Source organism: Zingiber officinale, chromosome 1B, assembly GCF_018446385.1.
Source record: "Zingiber officinale cultivar Zhangliang chromosome 1B, Zo_v1.1, whole genome shotgun sequence".
Taxonomy (NCBI): Eukaryota; Viridiplantae; Streptophyta; class Magnoliopsida; order Zingiberales; family Zingiberaceae; genus Zingiber; species Zingiber officinale.
The window spans coordinates 55,294,303-55,320,654 of NC_055986.1; positions in this window are offsets into that span (position 1 = coordinate 55,294,303).

Here is a 26,352-nt window from a genome sequence, read left to right on the forward strand (position 1 = left end):
TTGTGCTGAGAAAGGGGCACGAGCAGTTCCCTTTGAGGCTTGCTGTGCAATTCGGATATTGTTGCTGCCAGGCAATGAACTTGTGATGGTTTAGATTTTTGAGCATGTGGTTTAGGTTCTAATTTTCCAGCAAGTTTTGGGTTGATTTACGCTATAATAGGGGCACGAATAGCTTCATTTGGAGCTTAGAGCAGCCACATTCCTTTTTGCATTTCTATAGGCGTGATCAGCTTTGTTTAGAGCTTAGAACAACCCCTTTTTGGAGTTCATTCCAGTCCAGTTTTCTTTGTGTTTGCTGCAGAAACGCACAGCTCTATTTAGAGCTTAGAACAGTCTGTAGTGGCAATGCAGATTTATTTCTTTTCAAGCCTTTATATAGGATTTAAACGGTAGCAGATTTCTAGTTTAGTTCTGGAAGTGTTTAGTTAGATAACAGTGACTTAGTTGTTTCCATATAGAAGTCCAGTTGTCAAATCTGAATGCCACGGAAGTGAATCTCTAAATTATGTTCCTATCCTTGCTGTTGATCCATATATGATAGTATATGTTAAGCATTTAGTTGGCATTCAATTACATGTTTTAGTTACATGTTGCAAGTTATTGATTCTGTTTTTTTGTAGATAGAAATTCGGTTTCCAAAGGAGTTAATGGTTTGACTTGAAGTTGAAGATATTATTTGATTTGATCTTCAGACAATAAGACTATATTTTCTAGTTATGTTTGCTATGAGTTGAGCATGACCAGTTTTCTTTGCTATTAGATATGCACGAGTATATGGTTTAGTTTCTTTAGAGTGCAGATTTGAAGTTTACTACTTCCTTAACGAGCAAGAATAGCTCTTTAATTTAAAGCATGTGTTTTAAAAGACACTTTGAACTTTGCATGTTCATTTGGAAGTGCTTATGAATGTTTGCCATGTAAGTTTAAATTAACTAAATCCCCAGTCCTTACTTCCATTAATCATAGAAAAGCATTTCATTTTGACTATGGAAATTACCCACTTGTTGCAATTTGATGCTTGAGGTTTAGTTCTTCCTGATGCGGCTTTATTGATAGCTATTTATTATTGCTATTGACTTTGCAAGTTTGATGCTCAATTATATAATTTTTTGCTTTGAATTATGATAAGTTTAGCATCCAATTGCAAATTTATAGAATAGGAGATTACTTGGACTAGCTAGTAACATGTGAGTCTTTCCTCATGTTTGTATATGTTTTACCTCTTGCTTTTCGCTAACACCCATTTCACTACTATTTCCTTTATTTTCCAGGATTTCTAAGATCAATGTGCTTTCGCATACATTTTTCTCATATAATAGTACTAGTTTATCATTCTTTATATGGTTGGTTCCTAGTTGTGCTATGAGGTTTGGTACTTCTTTGCAGTTGATCGAGCATGGTTGGATAAGGTGTGTTTAGATATATTGTCAGTTGAGCAAAAAAATTATTACTTTTGCTATATGATCAAATCTCTATTCTGACTTTTGTTGTCCACATTGTGATGCTTTTCTTGTAGGTGGCAAGCATTTTGGATAGCTAAGCAGCTGTTATAGTTGGGAATGGGAATGAGTGTTACATTTTGTATACCTATGTGATTTTTTTTTAAGGCAAACAAAGAGTATGTATTGTTAGTTGTCTTTTTTGGGGCATTCAAGAAGGTATTAATTGGTGGCTTTTGTATAGTGCTTTAGTTGGCTATATATTTGTAGATGTCATTTATTGAATTTTATAAAATTCTTAAGCAGAATATAATGTGGTACAATTTTTACAATACAATGATCATATTTTGAATAATTTATTTTATACAAATGTATTTGATTGTATAATTAAATTGCATTATCAATAATATATTGATGAAAAAAATAAGTATTACTATTAATGGGCAAACATGTTACATTTTAAAAAATAAAATACAAATATAAGTGTGGTATATGTATCAATAAGTGATGCGTTTAAGAGGTAAAAGTTTTAATAAAAAGTGATGCATTTAAGGAGAAAAGTGTTGAATTATTGTGTTAAAAAAATTATAAAAAGTGTTGCTATTAATAGTCAAAAGTGTTGCAATTGTTTAAGAGTAACAAAAGAATAAGTGTTGCTGTTGGAAGGAAAAAAGTGTTGTATATAGAGAAGTGTTGCCTTTGCTATATATCGCGACAGTTCAAGAAAGTGTTGCATAAAATGACAAAAGTGTTGTGTTATATCTAACATGACAGGACCTGATAAGATAGAATGAAAAGCGTTACCTTAGGTATAATGCAACATTTATATGACCAAAAACAATACTTTAGGAGTGATGTCTTAGCCTCAATTTGTAGTAGTGGCTTGACATGTATTTTACTTTGTATGGCTTGTACCAAGGGTGGGCTCCTTAGTACGCCCCTAGGCCGACGGACTATGAACGGGTCTAGTAAAAAGGGATGGGCTGCTTAGTACGCCCCTAGGCCGACGAACTATGAATGGGTCTAGATCCCTAGTAGGTTCGGGACTAGCTATCCTGTCTTAGGGATTGCGCGCATTTATGTATGTATGTGGTACAAGCCGGGCCCTCATGATGATGATATTATGTTTAAGTATTAAAAGATATGTTTAAAGACATCTTGCATGTAACACCCACGAAATTATACGATAGGTATATGAATATTATTTTCCTTAGAGCATAAAGAAATGAGAAGAATAGGAGAAAAAGGAAAATAAAAACAAAAGAAAATATAGAATAAGAAGAGGTGAGGTCAAGGATTGAACCTTGAACCTCCCACAATTTATGGAGATAAATTGATGAATGATAACCATTAGGATAAGGAGAAATAATTGGATAGAAAGGAATGAAAAATTTAGTTAAAGGAGAAAAGAAAACTAAGCAAAAAGAGCAAGAGAAAACCAAGTTGCTTACCTTCTTTTCCCTCTTGGTTAAGAAAAGGAGCAAGCAAAAGAGGGATTGTCTACTTCCCTCCCTCTCTCTATTTTCGTGGGAATTAAAGGAGTGGGGGAAAAGAGGAGTTGAGGGAATGAATGAGGACATGTTTCATTTGGCAAAGGGATAAATAGGTTTAGAGAAGAAAAACAAGGGATTAAATTTATTTTCTTCTTCCTCCTTCTCCCTTCTTCATTCTTCACCGAACCAAGAAAACTTCCCTCGTCTCATTCCAATAGCTAAGTTAAGTTCTTCTCCAAAAAAGCTAATTTCCGTGAAGAAACCTTCAAGTTCTAGCCCTTCCAAGCAAAGGAAACAAAAGGAGGTACAAGAAGAAGAAGCTTCCTCCTTCCTTGGCACCTAGAACACTTTTTCTCTCTAAGGAAAACCACAAGCGAAAGGATGTAAGTTCCCCTCACATGTGGTACAATAGCTCTTATTGTTCTATGAAGATTCGGTTACATAAAAATCTAAGAAAACATCATGAAGAATTCCAACCAAGATAAAACCAAAGGAAGGACCTAGGGAATGAAAAGATCTAAATTTGATATGCTCGATATTTTTCTTGTAACATGTATTTTATGTTAAGGATTTATCTCATGTCTCTATGTTAAAATGTTTGGTAGAACTTAGATTCATGAGTATTCGGCCATGGTAGAACTAAGGGCCTAGGAGAGCTTTAATTTAAAACTAAGCATGCCATGATCTCCCTAAGATAAGATATGAAACTATTATGATATGCCCATGATTGTATGTTAAGTTGAATTCTATTTCATGTCCATGAAGGTTCGGCCATGTTTAGTTTTTGAAGCCTAGGAGAATTTAAAACAAGTCTAAGATGCTCATGACCTCCTTGATGAAATGTTATGAAACTAACTTAATGTTCTTATGTTTATTGTTGCATGGAAATTGAATTACATGCTCTATAACATTCAGCCACATCATGTTCAAGGGCTTAGGAAACTTAGAACCTAACTCAACTATGCTCATGTTATTCCTTGAAATATTTGCTATGAAAGTTGTTTAAGGTTCTCATGCTTTTAGGACACTTGAACCTTAGTTTTAAGTCCTATAACATTCGGCCACATCATGTTCAAGGGCTTAGGAAATTTAGAACCTAACCCAACTATGCTCATGTTATTCCTTGAAATGTTTACTATGAAAGTTGTTTAAGGTTCTCATGCTTTTAGGACACTTGAACCTTAGTTTTAAGTCCTATAACATTCGGCCACATCATGTTCAAGGGCATAGGAAACTTAGAACCTAACTCAACTATGCTCATGTTATTCCTTGAAATATTTGCTATGAAAGTTGTTTAAGGTTCTCATGCTTTTAGGACACTTGAACCTTAGTTTTAAGTCCTATAACATTCGGCCACATCATGTTCAAGGGCTTAGGAAATTTAGAACCTAACTCAACCATGCTCATATTATTCCTTGAAATATTTTCTATGAAAGTTGTTGAAGGTTCTCATGCTTTTAGGACACTTGAACCCTAGTTTTAAGCCCTACAAGTTTCGGCCACTTCATGATTAAGGGCTTAGGAAACTTAGAACCTAACTCAACTATGCTCATGTTATTCCTTGAAATATTTGCTATGAAAGTTGTTTAAGGTTCTCATGCTTTTAGGACACTTGAACTTTAGTTTTAAGTCCTACAAGTTTCGGCCACATCATGTTTAAGGGCCTAGGAAACTTAGAACCTAACTTAACTATGCTCATGTTATTTCCTTGAAATGTTGCTATGGAAGTTGTTTAGGGTTCACAAGCTTGAAGGATAATTTTTAACCCAATGTATGCTTGATAAGATTCGGCCATGATAAGTTGTAAGCTTAAGAAACCTAGAACTCTACCTAAACATGCTCATGATGTTTTCTTATGGTATATGGAATAATACTTGTTTAGGGTTCACATGTTGGTATGGAGGTTTTTTTTTTACCTAAAACCTAATTTATAGGTTTCGGCCATTATAAGATATTAGGGTTTGAAAACTAATTATGTTTCCCATGTACCTTATATACCATGCTTATGAGATTGCTATGCTTCTATGTTTAATTATGCACACTTATGATCTATACATGATGGAAACTCTTATGCTATGCTGTGTGTTATATATGATGAGCTGTGTGCCCAATTTATGCATGATATATGTGATGTGCTGTGTGCCCAAGTTACATGCTATTTATGATGAGCTGTGTGCCCAAACTATGCATGTATTTATGATGTGCTGTGTGCCCAAATTTTACATACCATTATGATGAGATGTGTGCCCAAAATTCTATATGGTATGATATGATAAGAAATACGATATGCAAGAAATGATAAGAACCATGATATGTATGACATGCTACTTTACTTTATATGTCTTGTACCAAGGGTGGGCTCCATAAGCGCCCCGGGGTCGATGGACTAAGAAACGTGCCTCGTTAGGGATGGGCTCCTAAGTGCCCCTAGGTCGATGGACTAAGAAACGGGCCTAGTATGTATGCCTTGTAGGGTTCAAGACTTGCTACCTTGGACCAACATAGGACGCGTGCATTTATGTATGTGGTACAAGCCGGGGCCCTAACTATGTTATGATTATGTTTAAGTATATATGAAATAAGTTTTCAAAGGACATGTTGCATATACTATTGCATGAATCATGTTTTTGAAAATCATCTTGCATAACACATTATGATTATGTTACGATATATCATAATGCCTATGATTATGTTATGTTATGATAGGATGAACCTTATGATTATGTTTTGATATGTTATGATCATGATCATGTTATGATAGAATGCACTTTATGACTTTATGAGGATATGCCATGATACCATATGATTATGTTATGATATGATGCTTCTATACATGATATGATGAGTTGTCTTTACGCTTTATGCATTGAAGCTTTATTTATGCTATACGGTTTTTTTTTTTGTGAGTAGGAAAGGATCTTACTGAGCCTTTAGTGCTCACAGCTTACTTTCCTTGTACCACAGATAAGGGCAAAGAATGGATGTACTAAGGGAGTAGCAGGAGGGGGCAAGAAGGACGTGTGTAGTAGTGACTTGGCTAAAGAGGAAAACCTGCTTTTAATTAATAAGAACTATGTTCATGTTGTTTCCTTTACAACTCTATGACACTTCATCATGCTATTTAGTATTATGGTTTAAGTTATGTTAAGCATGTTATGTGACTCATATGATAGGTAGTTGATGATGATGTGTAAAAAGAAAATAAAAGAAAGGTTTAAAGGAAAAATATATATATATATATATATATGCTATAGATAAGACTTCCGCTGTTTTAAGAAGAATAGATAAGTAACCCCCGTCAGCTTAAGCAGGAAGGGGCGGGGCGTTACATTGCACTTGACATGACATATGTTTTAAAAAGGACATTTTGCATAATGTACCCATTCATAATATGATATGTTTTTTTTATGAATTATATGACATGATGTTATGCCATACTCTTATGACTTATAGGACATGAGGTTATGAGATGTTTTGTTTATGATTCATATGACATGATGATATGTTATGCTCCTTATGATTCACATCAAATGATCCCTTTATTTATGATATGTTAGAATCATGGTTCATAGTGATATGATATGATAAGGAACTATGTTCACATTACATAAGGTTAGATGATTATGTCTTCATTGATTATATGCTTATATGTTTATGCTTTGAGATACGGTTTTTGTGAGTAGGAAAGGATCTTACTGAGCCTGTGTGCTCATAGCTTACTTCCTTGTACCACAGATAAAGGCAAGGGATGGATGACCTAAGGGAGCTGCAGGAGAGGCAAGGAGGTGTGTGTGGCAGTGGCTCGGCTAAGACAAATAAAGACCTGCTATGTTATTTTTGTTATGTTTGACATGAACCAATTGTATCTATGTTACATTCCAGTATAACTTCATGACATTTCCGCTGCTTTATGTTACTAGAAAGAAATTTTAAATATGCATGTATCCTGGAATAGTTAAGTAAGTAAGTAGCCCCGTCCCTTTTAGTAGCAGGGAGGGCGGGCATTACAGTTTGGTATCAGAGCGAGGTTAGCCTTCCCACTGCACACACATCGAGTCTCTTTCTGCCGCTCCAAGTAAGAATTTCTATGCTTAGTATATTTCTTTTATGATGCTTATGCTAGTTTATTTTTCTTTTATTTATAATGCTTTAGTAGTATGCATGTTTACTTTATTCTTTTAAGTCACAGTTTTAGCTTAGGTTGCATGATGGTAGGTTAGGGATGATAACACAACAAACTTACAAACAATTAGAAATGATGATACCCTTTCGTTAGCCTGGTTAGAAACGATGATAACTTACGCTAGCTCTATTGTCATTAATGAAGATAGGGATGGCTAGAAGACGTAATGCCATAGCAGAGGAGACAGCACCTCCACCTGATCTGATGCATGTAGTTACCGAGCTCCAGCATTAGGTTACAGAACGGCAGGAGATGATCACTGCTCTACTGAATCAACAGGGGAATCCTGCCACCCCGCTAGGACATCAGAACGTAGTACCAGTAATACCTACAGTGGTACCAGTACCACCGGTACCTGCACCACCGGTAGGCCCAGCTCCAGTGGTTCGTCAGGAAGCATATCTGATTCAGTGGCAAAGACTGAAGCCAGAAGCTTTCTCCGGTAACTGTGAACCATGGGACGCACAGGCCTAGTTCAAGACTGTAGAGAGAGCATAGTGGAGTTACTGGATTGGCCGGAGCACGAGAAAGTCAAATGCGCATCGTTCTGCCTTACGGGCAATGCCAGAATGTGGTGGGATCGAGTCAAAGCAAAATGACAGATAAATCAGATGAGATGGACAGACTTCGAGACAGAATTTTTTGGAAGAATTTTTCCATATGCGAGTCGCAAATAAACACTATGATGAGTTCACCGAGTTCCGGCAAGGTGATCTATCAGTCAATGAAGCCGTTAAGAAATTCAACCGCCTAGCACGTCTGTGCCCAGAGTTGGTCAGAACGGAGAGAGAAAGGGTCAGACTTATGCTGAAGATACTCAGACCTGAGATAGCCCTGAACGTGGCCGGCGGAGTTAATAGACCGCAGACCGCCGAAGAATTAATCAGCAGTGCTCTGATCACGGAACACTATCAAAAGGCAATGAATGAGGGCAAGAATCAAACTCAGTCGGGAGGACAAAAATCTCAAAGTACCCGAACCAGCTGGAAAGGAAATCACAGTGGCAAGAGGAAGCAATGGAATGATTCCAAGAGTGGTCCAGCAAGCAAGCAACTCATGTTTCCTCAGTGTACCACTTGCGGGAAGAAGCACCCGGGGATATGTCGTATAGGTACCAACTGATGCTACAACTGTGGAATGGAAGGACATATGGCTCGGAACTGCCCTACTCAGACCCAGACACCTACTCCTCCGCAGGTTCAGAACAAAGGTGCTCCCCCACAGCTACACCTGATGCAAGCTGCAATAGAAGGCCCGCAGATAAGCCAAGGGAGACTGGAAGCTCCGCCAGTAGCAACGAATGCCAAGATCTTTTCTCTTACCGAGGGAGATGCGACCAATACTTCTACGGTCGTCACAGGTCAGCTACCTAAATTTCAGTCAATATACTAAAATAGTATCTGATACTGAAAGTGAATCATTATCTAATACTGAAGGCGAATCAATAGTCAAATTTATTGGGAAGCCGAGAAACATTATGTGTCACTGGGTCGAAAATATGTCTGGGCAACTCTCTACCCTGACCTTAGCACCGACATTATTCGACAATATATTGGAAAAGCAAACTAGTGACCAAAGCCTCCAAAGGATTAGGCAGGAAACCTTAGAGGGAAAGGATGACGGATTCCGTATTACGGACAGTGGAATATTATATCTCAGGGATTGATTGTGTATTCCAGGGGATCCAGAGTTGCGAAAGAAGATACTGGAAGAGGCCCATGCAACCCCCTATGTGATGCATCCGGGTTCCACTAAGATGTACCAGGATCTGAAAAAGAAGTTCTGGTGGTCCGATATGAAAAGAGACGTGGCTCAGTATGTCAGTACCTGTTTGACCTGCCAACAGGTTAAAACAGAACACCAGAGACCTGGAGGATTACTACAGCCAATCCGAATTCCAGAATGGAAATGGGAAGATATCTCTATGGATTTCATCTCGGGATTACCCAGGACGACAAATGGTTATGATGCTATATGGGTAATCGTGGACAGATTGACGAAATCTAGCCACTTTCTGGCAATTAAGATGACCTATTCTGTTGAGCAATTAGCTCAATTATACATCAAAGAAATTGTCAGATTACATGGGATTCCTAAGACCATTATTTCTGACAGAGATGGTCGTTTTATTTCCCATTTTTGGGAATGTGTTCAAAAAGCCCTTGGCACCAAGCTATTATTCAGTACTGCCTTCCACCCTCAGACCGACGGACAAACAGAAAGGGTAAATCAAGTACTAGAAGACATGCTACGGGCTTGCGCCTTAGATTTCAAAGGGAGTTGGTGCCGATATTTAAGTCTAGCGGAATTCGCCTACAACAATAGTTATCAGGCTACTATTGGAATGACACCCTACGAGGCTCTGTACGGAAGAAAATGTAGGTCCCCTATATGCTGGTACGAAGGTGGTGAAAAGAAGGAGATGGGAGTTCAAACAGAATTCATTGACAACACCACCCGTGCTATACAGAACATCCGCCAGAGAATAGAAACAACTCAGAGCCGATAGAAGAGTTATGCAGATAAAAGACGAAGGCCCTTAGAATTCAGTGTCGGAGATACAGTGTTCCTTAAGGTAGCTCCTATGAAAGGAGTGATGAGGTTCAGAAAGAAAGGAAAACTAAGCCCACGTTATGTAGGCCCATATCAAGTTCTAAAAAGAGTTGGCAAGGTGGCCTACGAACTAGCGCTACCTCAGAAGATGTCAGCTATCCACAATGTGTTCCATGTTTCGATGCTAAAGAAATGTATTCCGAGTACAGACCAAGTGATCGAGCCACAAACCGTACAAGTGCAAGAGGATCTAAGTTACGTAAGTTGACCGGTACAGATATTGGATCGAAGTATCAAAAGACTAAGGAACAAAGAGGTATCATTAGTAAAGGTCCTGTGGCAAAATCAACGGTTTGAAGAAGCCACATGGGAACGAGAAGACGATATAAGACAAAAGTACCCGGAACTATTTTAAGTTCGAGGACGAACTTTTATGAGGTATGGGGGACTATAACACCCATAGAGTACTTAGCAAGATTTTAGATATTTTTTTATCATGGATAAAAATAGGCCTTATGGGTAAATTTGCAAAAATAAATAGAACCAAAAAGAGATGACCAAGGTTTGAACCTTGGATCTCTTACTAGATGCATGCATGGGTAACCAATAGACTAAGATAAGTTATTGTTAGAAAGAGAAGTTACAATATAGTTAAGAGTAAGAAAAGAACTTCTCTCATTTAGAAGGAGAAGTTAGAGTAGCCTTCTTCCTCTCAAAAGAAAAGAGGATTCTTGCTTCCACCTTTCATTAAGGAGAAGTAAAAGAAAGGAGAAGGAAAAGTGCATTTTCCCTTCCTCCTCTCATGATGAATAAAAGGGGAAATTAAAGAAGAAAATTCATTTTCTCCTCTTCCTCCTCCCTCCTTCCCTTCACCGTGACCAAGCCTCCTCCTCACCTCTCCTTGCCGAAATCCAAAAACAAAGGAGGACTCCTCTCTAGCAAGGCTCCACAAGCAAGATTCTCTCCTTAAGTAAATCAAACAAGGAAGTAAGTATTCCCTCACCTGTGGTACAAGTCGCTTACGATATTATTGAAAATTTTGAACACTTAAAAAAGATAAAAAGGAGAAGAACCCATGTTCATAGATCTTATTATGTTATGATATGAAATTAGTTAAAAATTTATGTTGGATATTGTTTAAGCTTGATCTCCTTCTTGATATGTTTCGGCCATGAATATTCTAGGGCTTTAATAAGCTTAAAACTTAATTTAAAATGCTCCTAGACTTCTTTATGATATGTTATGGAATTAGCTAGGTATTCATGTTTATATGTTGCTTAGAAATTTATTTCTTGTCTTATGAAGTTTCGCCCATGATGGAGTTTTAGGGTTTCATAAAGCTCAAAACCAAATTTAGCATGCTCATAGACTTCTTTATGATATGTTATGAAATTAGCTAGGTATTCATGTTTATATGTTGCTTAGAAATTTATTTCTTGTCTTATGAAGTTTCGGCCATGATGGAGTTTTAGGGTTTCATAAAGCTCAAAACCTAATTTAGCATGCTCATAGACTTCTTTATGATATGTTATGAAATTAGCTAGGTATTCATGTTTATATGTTGCTTAGAAATTTATTTCTTGTCTTATGAAGTTTCGGCCATGATGGAGTTTTAGGGTTTCATAAAGCTCAAAACCTAATTTAGTATGCTCATAGACTTCTTTATGATATGTTATGAAATTTGCTAGGTATTCATGTTTATATGTTGCTTAGAAGTTTATTTCTTGTTTGATGAAGTTTCGGCCATGATGAGGTTTTAGGGTTCATGAAGCTCAAAACCTAATTTAGTATGCTCATAGACTTCTTTATGATATGTTATGAAATTAGCTAGGTATTCATGTTTATATGTTGCTTAGAAGTTTATTTCTTGTTTGATGAAGTTTCGGCCATGATGAGGTTTTAGGGTTCATGAAGCTCAAAACCTAATTTAATATGCTCATAGACTTCTTTATGATATGTTATGAAATTAGCTAGGTATTCATGTTTATATGTTGCTTAGAAGTTTATTTCTTGTTTGATGAAGTTTCGGCCATGATGAGGTTTTAGGGTTCATGAAGCTCAAACCCTAATTTAGTATGCTCATAGACTTCTTTATGATATGTTATGAAATTGGCTAGGTATTCATGTTGTATGTTGCTTAGAGGTTATTTCTTTTTTTATGAACTTTCGGCCATGACTATAATCTAGGGTTCAAGAAAGTTTAAACTTAAACTTAGCAAGCTCATGGACTTCCCTTATGATATGATATGAAGGTAGCTTGGTATTTTTATGCTTATGTAGAACTTAGTTTCATGCTCTTAAAGGTTCGGCCACAACTAAGTTAAAAGGCCTAGAAAGCTTAGAACCTACTACCTATGCTCATGATATTCTTTATAGTTTATGATATGAATTTGATTTAAGGTTTACATGCTTATATGTTGTTGTAACCTAAAACTAAGCATGGTGACTTTCGGCCACCATATGAAACTAGGGTTAGAGATCCAATTATGACTTTGCTAGGTGTCTCACATACTAGGATATGAATTAGGAGATGCTAGTAAGTGTTTTCCATGTATGATTATGGTTGCCTATGATGATTTATATACTTAATTAAGGATGCTCATGAATTATGCATGATGATGACTCTTATGATATGTTTTATGCTTAAGTATGCATGCTTTATGACAAGACAAGTAACATGTCTATTTATGTATGTTTATGAATTATGCATGAAGTGATTCTTATGATGACTATGTACCCAAGCATGTATGATTTTAAATATGTAGCATGCTCATTTACGTAAGCTTATGAACCAAGCATGATAATGGTTTTATATGATGGCTATGTGCCTAAGAATGTATGCCTTATGATATGATAAGAAAATGGCAAAGAGTTGCTTCCCTTAAGTTGGGATTAAGAGCACTCTTCATATTAAGACAAGAGCATGGCATCTATGATGATATGATATGACAGTTATGATGATATGATATGCATGACATGTATTTTACATTGTATGGCTTGTACCAAGGGTGGGCTCCTTAGTACGCCCCTAGGCCGACGGACTATGAACGGGTCTAGTAAAAAGGGATGGGCTCCTTAGTACGCCCTAGGCCGACGGACTATGAACGGGTCTAGATCCCTAGTAGGTTCGGGGCTAGCTACCCTATCCTAGGGTTTGCACGTATTTATGTATGTATGTGGTACAAGCTGGGCCCTCATGATGATGATATTATGTTTAAGTATTAAAAGATATGTTTAAAGACATCTTGCACTTGACATGGCATATATTTTAAAAAGGACATTTTGCATAATGTACCCATTCATAATATGATATGTTTTTTTTTATGAATTATATGACATGATGTTATGCCATACTCTTATGACTTATAGGACATGAGGTTATGAGATGTTTTGTTTATGATTCATATGACATGATGATATGTTATGCTCCTTATGATTCACATCAAATGATCCCTTTATTTATGATATGTTAGAATCATGGTTCATAGTGATATGATATGATAAGGAACTATGTTCACATTACATAAGGTTAGATGATTATGTCTTCATTGATTATATGCTTATATGTTTATGCTTTGAGATATGGTTTTTGTGAGTAGGAAAGGATCTTACTGAGCCTGTGTGCTCATAGCTTACTTCCTTGTACCACAGATAAAGGCAAGGGATGGATGACCTAAGGGAGCTGCAGGAGAGGCAAGGAGGTGTGTGTGGCAGTGGCTCGGCTAAGACAAATAAAGACCTGCTATGTTATTTTTGTTATGTTTGACATGAACCAATTGTATCTATGTTACATTCCAGTATAACTTCATGACATTTCCGCTGCTTTATGTTACTAGAAAGAAATTTTAAATATGCATGTATCCTGGAATAGTTAAGTAAGTAAGTAGCCCCGTCCCTTTTAGTAGCAGGGAGGGCGGGCGTTACACCTTATCCTTTTCTCTTCTCCTTTTGTTTTCTCTCTTGGAGGCCGGCGGCATCAAGCATTGCTTTCTCTTGGTGGCCGGTTGCTTGAAGGAGAAGAAGGAGAGAAGGAAGCTCTCTTGTCTAGCATCCCTTGGAGGTTAGTTGGTGGCCGAATCTTGGAAGCAAAGGAAGAAGCTTGGGTGGATTTCATCTTGGAAGATCATAGCCCACACGACGTCCAAGAAAAGGAGGGGAATACAATAGAAGATCAAGAGGTCTATATGCTACAAAAGGTATAATTAGTTATAAGTTTTCGCATCATAACTTGTTCATCTTTTGTATAGATCTTGAAAAATCAAACACAAGAGGTTATCAGTTTTAGGTTATCGTTTTGTTATTGATTTTATTTTTCGATTTCATGTTTCGATATTGTGTTTTTATTGAGGTCTCTGTAGTTAAACCTAGTTTACTGTAAGAAGTTAAATATCTGATTTCTTTGAAAGTCTTTGTCTAGGAAGTGGTGAATAATCTCATACCCAAGAAGGCTTAGTGCCTCGCCATGTTTAACCTGGAAGTCGATCTTTGAAATAGATATTTGATTGACTTCTGTAATATAGTTTAACTTAGGAAGATCTCATCGGTTAGACTTGGAGTAAAAATATTAAGTATCATTTCCAATCCAAGTTTAACTTCTGAAGGACAATTTGGATTAATAATGTTAAGCATTATTTGCAATCCAAATTTAACTTCAGTAGAGCACATGGGTAGCTATGATAGTTCTATGCTTGGATAAAATTTTTGTACAGAGGAACTAGAACGATATTCTGAGTAGCAACCAACAATTGGTATCAGAGCTAGGTTTTACCTCTGTGTGTTTGGTTTTTAGTTTAATTATGCATATGTCATACATATTTTAGGCAGGATAATAGTAGGTTGTGCAAATAGATTAACTCTGTGGTTGCAGGCTCCAACTATTATGGCATTTTATGATTGTGTGTGATTGGACCCTCGGACATGTCGAGGGCATTTTGTGTGTGTGCATGATTGTATTTATTAAATACAGTAGGAGTTGTATTAGTTTTAGAATTTTACATTTTGTTCGATCTAGACTTTATGTACATTTCTTTGTGGAATATAGGATCAATAACGTAAAATTTTATTTTTGTCACGGATCGTATCCTTACGAGGCGTGGTGTTATTTGAGAACCAGAGGCGCAGCAAAAAAGGAAGCTCGATGGGCGCGACGACATGGGCCCTAGGGCTGGCGACTAGTTTTGACGACTGCTAAGGCTGGCAGCACACGGAGGACAGTAATGGAAAAGGTCATAATAGTTGAAAAATTATTTTTCCATATTTATTACTTTTATTTGCTGTGATGTGTGTGTGTGTGTGCATGTTAAAATCCTCATCTTAAACAACTAAGTGGGAGAGGGATTTATAAATTAATTCCACGGTCTCCAATACTGGTTTGTAAGTGATGCAAACAAACTTGCGCGTTGGCTCTGAGTGCCTTTCTCAACATCGGATGAATTTGCTTGCGGATCACTAGATCAAACTTCCTTTGTGGATGATTATAAAACATTATTTCGGAGCGTGTGATCTTCTTCATCTGAAGGGGACAATCTTATTTAATGGACTAAGTATCAAGTAATGGTTTACACTTAGGCGCATTTAATAGTATCCTCTCCATCGGAGTCACTACTATTATTTGTGTGACCGAAGGAACACCAACTATTAATTTTATTTATCATAAAGTTAGGTTGACAAGAATTAAATTAATGGGTAAAACCTCCTCTAACAAATGTTTGAATTTGTATACGTTCACACTATCGTGGCATATAAAATTCATGGTGTTTTGAGACATTAGTAAATTTAAATGATATTGTTTGAGGAATCAATGTTATTCTAAATTCTTAAGTTTTGATCAAAACTTATTTTGTGATTCTTAGGATGACTTTAAACCCACTTGGTATTATTCTGAAAGAGAACAAACTTATTGGTCCAAATTATATAGATTGGAAAAGAAACCTGGACATTGCCCTAACTGCTGAAAGCTATAAGTTTGTATTGTTAGAGGTCTGCCCTAATGAGCCTAATAGTGATTCTAGTGAAAAGGAGATTGAGTATCATAAGAAATAGGTCAAGGCAGATGAGATGGCGCGGTGTTACATTTCGGGTTCTATGTCAAATGTGCTGCAACATCAGCATCAGTCCATGCCTACTGCCTATAACATGATGTACAATCTCAAGTAACTCTTCGGACACCAGAATCGGGCTACTAGGCAAGAGGCTATGAGAAACTTAATGACAGCCACCATGTCAGAGGGAACACCCGTAGGGGATCATATCCTCAAAATGATAGCTTACTTGAACGAGATACAAATCCTTGGAGTTGAAATCGATGGGAAACCCAGGTCGATATTATTCTCCAAACACTATCCAAAAGTTTTGAGTAGTTCCGCCTGAACTATAATATAAATAAAAGGATTTATTCATTGACAGAACTACTAACAAAACTTCAGGCAGCAGAAGGGCTATTTCGTCATAGTTCTCAAATCCACTTTGCTAAAAATATTTCTACTTCTAAGTCAAAAGGCAAGAAGAAGACGAAGAAGAAACAAGCTGGCTCGGCAAAGAAAGTGAATCGATCTCTAGGTACTGGACTAAAAGCAGGAGTGAAGAAGCTGAAGGGCAAGTGCTTCATTTGCAAACAATCTGAACATTGGAAGGCGGACTGTCCTCGTAGGAAAGAAAACAATAAATGTATATCTTATTCTCTAGTAGTTGAAACATGTTTAGCAGTGTTATCTACCAGTACCTAGTGTGTAGACACAGGAGCCACTGATCATGTTTGTAATACATTACAGGGGTTCCAGGAAAGCCGACAACTATATGAAAGAGAGATAATCCTCTACATAGGCAATGCTACGAAAGTGGCGGCTATTGCAGTGGGAGATATTTACTCATCATTTGATAGGGATAGAACTTTGAATTTGAGAAATTATCTTTATGTACCAATTTTTAGAAAAAATTTAATTTCAGTTTCTAAACTATTTTTGGATGGATATACTGTTTCTTTTTATGACAAAGTGGTTATCAAGAAAAATATGATAGTTATCTGTTATGGTATATTAGTTGGATATTTGTATACTCTAAATTCAATAACTCCCACAAAGTAATAAATGGAAATTAATAATACATCCTCTAATTCTAATAAGAGAAAGGAACCTTCGAAAATGAACCAAACATATTTTTGGCATCTAAGACTTGGTCATATTAACTTGAGTAGGATTCAAAGGCTAATAGCCAATGGACTCTTGGGTTCATTAGTGTTGGAAAACTTTCCAACCTGCGAATCTTGTTTAGAAGGAAAAATGACCAAGAGACCATTTAAGGCCAAGGGGTATAGAGCAAAAGATGTGTTGGAATTGGTTCATTCTAATTTGTGTGGACCTATGACTATCCAAGCGAGAGGTGGTTTCGAATATTTTGTCCCTTTTATAGATGACTATTCGAGATATGGGTACATTTACTTGATGCGCCACAAGTTTGAGTGCTTTGATAAGCTCAAAGAGTACAAGGCTGATGTGGAGAAACGTCACAGTAAAAGTATCAAGACACTACGGCCTGATCATGGTGGCAGTACCTCTCAGGAGAGTTTAGGAATTACTTATCATAGGTTGGGATTCAATCCCAATTGTCTGCACCTGGTACACCCCAAGAGAATGGTGTGGCGGAACGAAGGAATAGGACTCTTATGGAGATGGTTAGATCGATGATGAGTTATTCAGAATTACCAAATTCGTTCTGGGAATATGCTTTAGAAACGACGGTATACATTCTGAACTTGGTACCTTCTAAATCAGTACCCTCTACTCCCAAAGAATTGTGGAATAGGTGTAAGCCTAGTCTGAGACATGTTCGGATTTGGGGTAGTCCAGCACATGTGCTGAAGGGAGATGCTGATAAGTTGGAATCTCATACAAAATTTCGCTTGTTTGTAGGTTACCCTAAAGGAACGAAAGGTGGTTTGTTTTATAGTCCACGGCCGTGCAAGGGGAGCATTAGCAGAAGCAAGCCATGGCCGTGTACCACACACGGCCGTGTAAGGTTGGCAGATAAGGGAATGGCTCTAGCCGTGTGAACCTTACACGGTCGTGCCTCGAGGCCCTGTGGCGCCCGAACTCCACCTCTATATAAAGGTTTCTTCAAGATTTAAAAGGGGATCTTCTCCCTCTTGGGGGGGAATTCAAGATTTGGGTATTCCTCCACCTTCTTGGAGGGATTTCCGACAATTCTAAGGGTGGATCTTCAACGTTTCGACTCCGGGGAGCGAGGATTGGATCCGAAGACGGTTCTTCATCGTAGATAAGCTTTTCTTCCCTTTCTTTCTTGGATTTGGGGATCAAGATGTTTATCTTTTCTTCTTCTTTTGGATTCTTTCCTTGTTGCATGGACTAGATCTCTTGCTCTAGGATGGAGGGAGTATTTGTAATGGAGATTTGATGTAAACTCTTGTGGATTTGCCAACATTTCTATTTCTATGATTTTGCCCTGTTTGTATCTATTCTTTCTTGTGTGGATTGTTGTGATTAGGGCTTAATTACCATGCTTGATTGAATGTTTGAATATCTTGTGGATCTTTTAGAGGTAATTCCTCATTTGATTTTCCAAGGGACGTTCGTGACAGGAACATGTCCGTGTAAGGACGTTTGAGGGGTAATCTTGAAGGGGAAATTAGGTATTTCAAGAGGGTAGGATAGATTGTATGCATTAATCTTTATAACTAATGAGGTTGAGAAGTAGTGATTTCTATGTTGATTTTTTGAGGGGTACACGTGACAGGCAAGCCCGTGTAAGGACAACATAGGGTTCATTCCTAATTGATCGCATTTAGATATATTTCAGTGCTAGACCGGTTATCTATTGCAAGAGGGAACCGGCAACCTTCTAAAAATGATGAACAATTGAGAAATAAGATTTGGTAGATCATTACATTGAATAACATTACAAAGAAACCAAAACTCCTAGAACATACCTTTATCATTGCCCTTATTCTTGTTTCTTATTCTTTTATTTCTTTGTTTACCTTTCATAGTTACACTTAAAATTTGAAAATCAATTGATTGGTTGTTTAGCTAACTCGCTTTGAGACATCTTTAGTGCTTATTCCAATCTCTGTGGATTCGATATCTTTTATTATTACTTACGACATATCCGTACACTTGCGGAGGTCAAAAAGTTTTTGTATACGTAGACAATGCCCGATTTTTAGAAGAGGACTATGTAATGAACCACAAACCCATGAGTGAAATTGTTCTAGAAGAAATGAAAGATGACGCGTTGATAAACCCGATTTTGTCGTGATTTGGGTATCAAATAATTTCACCGAACTCCTTTCTACACTAATGCAGTATAGGATGACTCGGATCGTCTCTCTCAAGGAATGTAAACAGTAGGATGATAGTCTTAGGATCAATTATTGTTGGCTTGGGTTTTCTAGACAAATTGGGATTTAAGAAATGACTTATGAACAAATAGAAGAAATAAGAACCAAAATTTATGCTACATTTGAAAATTCAATTCATGGAAAGTAACAAGAAAAGAATCTACTAATCTAAACTACTGCATTGAAAGAAATAATAACCAAGAATAGCCTATTGCAACCATTAAGCAAACCTAAATTGTTTAGACATCAAGAACAGTACTCTTAACCGAAGGGTTCAAAGCAATAACAAGAGAATTTTGAATCAACTATGCATTGATCAACTACAACAAAACAACAATTCAATCAAAGATAAGGAAACTAATCAAACTAGGAAACCCTAGCTTGAATCTGATGTGTATCGGAGGAAGAACTCAGTGATGAAGATAACAGAGGAGATAAATTCGGCTGGAAATGGATCAAGATTAGAGGACAAGAAGAAGCAACACTTATGATGGTTCAGATGGATGCGGAGCTTCAGGGAAGAAAGATCGCCGGCTAGAAGACAAAAGAATCGGCCGAGACCACCAGATTCTTCACCTTCTCTGCTTCTTCTTTCTCGCACGAAGTCGCGGCAGTGGGTTGAGATCAGATGATCGTGGCATCGCCGGTTGCTTGTGAAAGAACACCGGAGGAAGGGAAGTGCCCTTGACCTCGCTTGCTCGCCGGCGGTGGAGTGGATCGGAATCGCTGGAGAAGGATCGCGCCTCCTCTATTTTTGACGCGAGGACTGTAGAAGTTGACGAACTCCCTGTAGCTTCTCATTTCCCACTTAAATCAGATCTGAAATCTGTGATGAACGGCTGTGATTTCCTAGGATCGATCCAACGGTGTAAATTGCTCCAAATCTGTTCCAAATCTTCAGATCTTGATCAATGGTTGTGATCTACTATTCTTTGGCTTGGATGGACCAGATCTTGATAGATGACTTAGATCCGCTCCGATCTTGGATGGACGGTCCATATTGCTTCAGAACTTGATTTCTTCAATTAGCCCTAGATTTGAATCCAAACTTGGTCTGATCTGATCAAGTCCATGACCCTTTTGATCCTACAAAACATATAACAAAATATTAGCATCAAATACCTCAAATATGATATAATTTGTAATTAAGTCCACAAATGAATGTAATTCATGAAATATGATATAAATGTGGAATTAACACATGAGAAGATTAAAAAGTATGCTTATATGGATCAAAATGTCATAACAAAATGATAGTTATCACGCGTCTACTTTAGTACCAACAGTACAAGATGAAATATCACAAGAAACTACAACACGTATCACAAATGATGCACAACTACAGGCAGTGCCTCGTCGCAGTGGGAGGGTTGTTAGGCAACCTGAAAGATTCATGTTTTTGAGAGAGTCTTCGGACTTGATCACAGGTAAACATGAACATGATCCCCGTACATATGACGAAGCACTTCAAGATAAAGATGCAGTATCTTGACAAAGAGCAATGAATTCAGAAATAGAATCTATGTATTTAACAAAGTCGGGAGCTAGTAAAACCATCAAATGGTGTAAAAGCTATTGGATGTGAATGGATCTACAAAAGAAAAAGAGGGACGAACAGGAAGGTGGAAACCTTCAAAGCAAGGCTTGTTGCGAAGGGGTATACTCAGAAAGAGGGAATCGATTATGAGGAAACTTTTCGCCAGTAGCTATGCTTAAGTCTATCCGGATACTCTTATCTATTGCTGCTCATATGGATTATGAGGTTTGGCAAATGGATGTCAAGACATCTTTCCTTAATGGAAGTATTGAAGAAAACATTCATATGAAGCAACCACAGGGGTTTATTGTAAAGGGCAAAGAGTATCTTATATATAAGCTCAATCGGTCTATTTATGAACTGAAGCAAGCTTCAAGATCTTAGAACATCCAGTTTAATGAAGTAATCCAGTCTTATGGATTTATTCAGTGTCCGGATGAGTCTTATGTATACAAGAAGTGTGATAGAAATGTGGTAGTATTTCTTATACTATACGTAGATGACATTTTGCTTGTTGGCAACAATGTCAAAGTGTTGTCAGAAGTAAGGGTATGGTTGTCCAAGCAATTCGATATGAAGGATTTGGGAGAATGCAGACATATTCTTGCGATCAAAGTAATAAGGGATCGTAAGAAAAGAATATTGTGCTTATCCCAAGCTTCATATATCGATACTATCCTAGCTCGTTTTAGCATGCAAAACTCCAAGAAAGGTTTTCTACCTTTTCGGCATGGAGTATCTTTATCTAAAGAGATTTCTCCTAAGACATCAAAAGAGATAGAGGAAATGAAGGCAGTTCCTTATGCTTCAGCTGTAGGAAGTCTAATGTATGCAATGTTATGCACGAGACCGGATATCTGTTTTACCGTGGGCATGGTTAGCAGATATCAAAGTAATCCAGGACTAGGACATTGGACTGTCGTAAAGCATATATTAAAGTACCTGAGAAAGACTAGAGATTATATGTTGGTTTACCAAGCAGATGATTTGCTCCCTACGGGTTACACGGATTCTGACTTCCAATCAGATAGGGGCAATAGTAAGTCTACCTCGGGTTTTGTGTTTACTTTGGGAGGTGAAGTCATAACATAGAGGAGTGTTAAGCAGAAATGCGTTTCAAACTCCACCATTGAAGTTGAGTATGTGGCAGCCTATGAGGCAGCCATAGAAGTAGTATGGCTCAGAAATTGTTCTTGTACATCCTCATACTGATATTCAAGCGCATAAATCCCTGCCTGAGGCTGATAATAATAACTCTCCCTCCAATCTCCAAAATGCTGATAATATGGATCTATGGTAAAAAGAATTTCCTGTTCTTACACTGAAATACTAGCAAATAAAATTAGAAGACTCAGGAACAAATAAAATCAAACACATGAATATATAATCATGAAAGCAATCAAAACAACAAAAATTTTAAAGTTTTCCAAATAAAGAACAATCCTAAGATTATCAAACACCGTATTCCCCAACAATGACACCAAAATTTGATAACTAGTCTGTCACACTCGTAAAACAAATTAACAATACATATTCACTGAACCCCTTAACTATACAATAATGTTGTAATAACGAGCCCAGGATCGATCTCTCGAGGAACTACGGGTAAGATGTAATCTAGGATTGTCAGTTATTCCTATTTTGGGGGTTTTAATATATAAATGGGGGAGTTTAGACTTTGAATTTAAATCTAACAAATGAAATCACAGCAATTAAGAAATTATTCTAATGCATAAAGAAAACCTAACTAGGTGCCAATAATCAAACCATAACGCATTGTCACCTTATGTTGTGATTAAACCATCAACACTTACTTAAACTAAGAATGAACAACAAGACATAAATGAATACGATCTAAAGAAAATTTTAAATCCTAACTATAGAAACTAAACTTCTCAACAGTGCTACAAATTAAGCTAAAGCAGAATTAAGAACAATTTCAAACATCAATTGAAACTAAATTACCAAAAACACTTGAATTAAAACACTTAAGCTAAAAATAACTATGATTACTGAATCCAAATAATATAAAATGAAATCTAAATCTATCAATAGTAAAAGAATGCAAAAATTAAACCCTAAGCCATCTCAACACCAAATCACTTCTCACGGCAACTTCTCCTTGCCGTCACACAAGGAAGCATCGGTGAAACCTCACTTCAGCAATCGTTGAAAACAATCTCAGTAGCTAAACTCAACTAAACCTTTACCAGATTCATTGGACACCTCTCCAAGTGAAACTGATGAAGATCGGAGCTGCCAACCTCAAGAAATCTGACAATTTGTGAGCTGCAACCTCAGATCTGATGTAGAGAAGATGATGGATCGAATGTCATCGGGAATGGTCCAGTAGTTGTGGAGGAACGCCGCCAATGCTCACTGATGGAAGCGGAACCACCGATTGGAGGAACACCTCCAAATCAGTCGTGACAGTGCAGAGGTTCGCGGACACAATTCTTGCCATAGGAACACCTTGGAGCGAGGTCAAATCACCGGAAGCTAGTTGCAAGCATTTGAGAACATCGTCATCGATGAAGTAGGTCAGAAAATGGATCTGAAGTGGAGATGGGGTTGGAATCCTGGAAGAAGCTCGCTGCGGGACGCGAAGCACAATGCGGAGGAATCGATGATGAGAAAACACTGTAGCTTCTCTATTTTGAATCAGATCCAGACCTGAACGGACGACTGAAATTGATTTGGAGCTTGATCAACGATGGAAAGTCACTTAAAATCCGATCTGAAGGTGCTGATCTTGATCTAGGTCTGGATCTACTCTCCCTTAGGTCGGATTGACCATATCTTCACTTAATGGTTCAAATCTATCCAATCTTTGATGAACCATCCATAATGCTCCGCAGCTTGATCTTCTCGTTAAACTCCGATTCGAGCACAAATTTGGTTCAAATAGATCCAAATCCAAAATCCTTTGATGCCTACAAAATAAGAATCAAATATTAGCATCAAATAACATAAAAATAAAATAATTTACAATTAAGTCTAAAATCGATACAATGCATAAAATATGATGTAACCATGATTTAAACCTATGAAATCAACATCAAACCATGCATATATGAATCAAAATATTACAATAAAATCATGGTTATCAAATCCCCCACACTTAGCCTTGAACGTCTCGTGAAATTAAAGAAAACCAAAAATCATCTCCACACAAATTCCCTAACAATTTCTAAAAGATAGTAAAAGGAATTTAACTAAGACCATCTAAAGATCACAAACAATCATGAATACAATCTAAATAATAATCAGTAAGTATAGTAGTGGTTTCAATCCAATTGAAAAATTAAGCAAGTTGCAATCTCACAAGGGATTTACCTAATCTATCTCTCACACTCAAAATTGTGTATAAGTGGAGCTCACTCAATGTCACTCACAACACTTTACTACCATAAGCTTGCTTATTTTCTAATTCTCCACCACTATAAACATAGCATACATGAATCAAAATAAATTTATCATCAAGAATTTAGATGAAATCAAGAAGAACAATTAAAGTGAATGAAATAGGCAAAAGAAAAGTATTTAATGAAGAAAATGAGAAGATGACAGTATTGGAGGAATATACTTGATGAGTTTACCATTTTGATGTTAAAAGAGATGAATACCATTTGTCATTACCACTTCAAAGTATCAAGCTAACCTCCCCTTCAATTTGATGGCAAACATAGAATCTTGATACTATATCTACACATTTGATACTCTTTGATTTGCCATTTTTTCTTTCTTCACTTTTTTTTTTTCTGTTTTTCCACTTCCATTCCAACATTTGGAACTAAAACAATCTCACATCACCTCATAGAAAAGAACTCCCTCCCCCACACTTAAAACATTGGTCGTCTTGGATAATACAAAACATCATTCTTTCCAAAAAATTTGATACTCTTCAAGACACATTTCTTGTATTCATTCTGCAGAATTTTTTTTTCTTTCTTTTTCTCTGTTTCTGTCTTTAGCAGATTCAAACATCAGACTTTTGTATCCTGTCCCACAACAATTCATTAAAATTCATTTCCCAATATAGTACAGAAATGCCACATTAATTAATTTACAGAACTCTGCATTTTCTGAATTTCTTCACTCCATTCATTCCTATCTTAACAGCAAGCATTCTCCATGTTCGAACTCAAATTCTGAAGCAAAAACTAATCAATTTTGAGGCCTTCTCTGGTGGAACTCCTGTATGCATTTTAACAACTCAACAAAAGGGTTCATAAAATCAGTTCAAGGACTCAATTTAAAAAATTAGCTTCAAGGTAGTTGCTAGTCTTGAATAGTTTTGATAATATCTATAATGCAATTTAGAATTGCAGTTTCAGAAAATTGACACTCTTCATTTAAGGATTTTGCTAATATGGCAAAGGGTATCATTCAGCTCTGTAAGAATTAAAGCTTCACTTCAGATTTATGCTGATGAAGACAGCATCATCAGTTGGCACAAGTCAGTTTTCCAATATGTTGAGGTTGATACATCAAAGGTAGCATCATTTTACCATTCTATTTTTTTTTCTCTTGAAATTCAAAGATTTCAACAATTTGAAACATTCCCTGGCCCACATCAATGTATCTCAGTAAAACAATTCAGAAATTATCAAATCTTGATTAGCAGAAATTGTTAGATCTTATTTCTAATTCTATAAGCTTTACTGTTGTAAATAGCATAATGCTAACTGTACAAATATCCAAACATCAGAAATACTTTTTTGCTTTTTCAATCCAGCAACAGCTCGTTCACCACAAGTGTGTGTATGTTCTAGATTCAGGCTTGACAAGCAAATCTATAAACCACAACTCATCAGCTCTTCAGATTTGAGATTCCAAGAAATTCCATATTACTAGATAATTCAAAGTTTACAACTGGCATAATGTTGTCTAAGTTCTATCCGCATCCCCAACTTGCCGGATTAATTATCAGTATTGAGAATTAAAGTAATCAACAAATTTTGGGTCTCTTTTCTATCAGTGTTCCTTGCTTTTTATTAACACATGTCTCCTGTAATTTCATACTCTTTTAGTTTTCCAGCTGATGCCTCAAATAAGAAAGCACAGTTCAACTGTTACTAATTCCAGGACACTTCAAATCAAGAGTATTAGTTTCTGAATTGAATCAATGTGAGTTTCAGAAATCAGAATCTATGAAAAGGAATTAAACTAGAGAAGGAATTTCGTTCAACAATGCAATTTGTAACCACCAAGAATTCAACTTAATAACTTCTGATTTCTAAAACTTAAATTTTAGAATCTGAATTCAAATGAACTTAAACTAGAATCATATATGATTAGTTTTAGGATATAACTAGAATCTGAGCATGTAACAATTTGGAACTGTTTATATTGGAATAGCACACTAATTTGGATATAACTTCTAATCAGTGATCCCATTACCATTGTCAGATATTCAGTTGTGGTTGGACAATTTGAGAAATACTTTTAATTCCTTCCCATCTGCTGCTGCATTAAAGTTCTTCAATGACCAGAGAATTTCAATGAAAACTTGGCACGCAACATGTTGAAACATCAGTAATGAAACCATCCCCTTCTTCGATTTTGAAGTTTACATTCAAGATATCAGTTATAAAATCTTGTACCCAAAACAAGTTCAGGTATTAACAAGTTGATAGAATTAGATCATTGCTCAAACCCCCTTAACAGCAACATTTGAAGCTAAGTTACGATACAGAAATAATTGCAACATTTAGATTCAAGAAATCAACTTCAACTTCAATCCAAGCAAACTTCAATCAATATTCAGGAAGCAATAACTAATTATCAGGTTT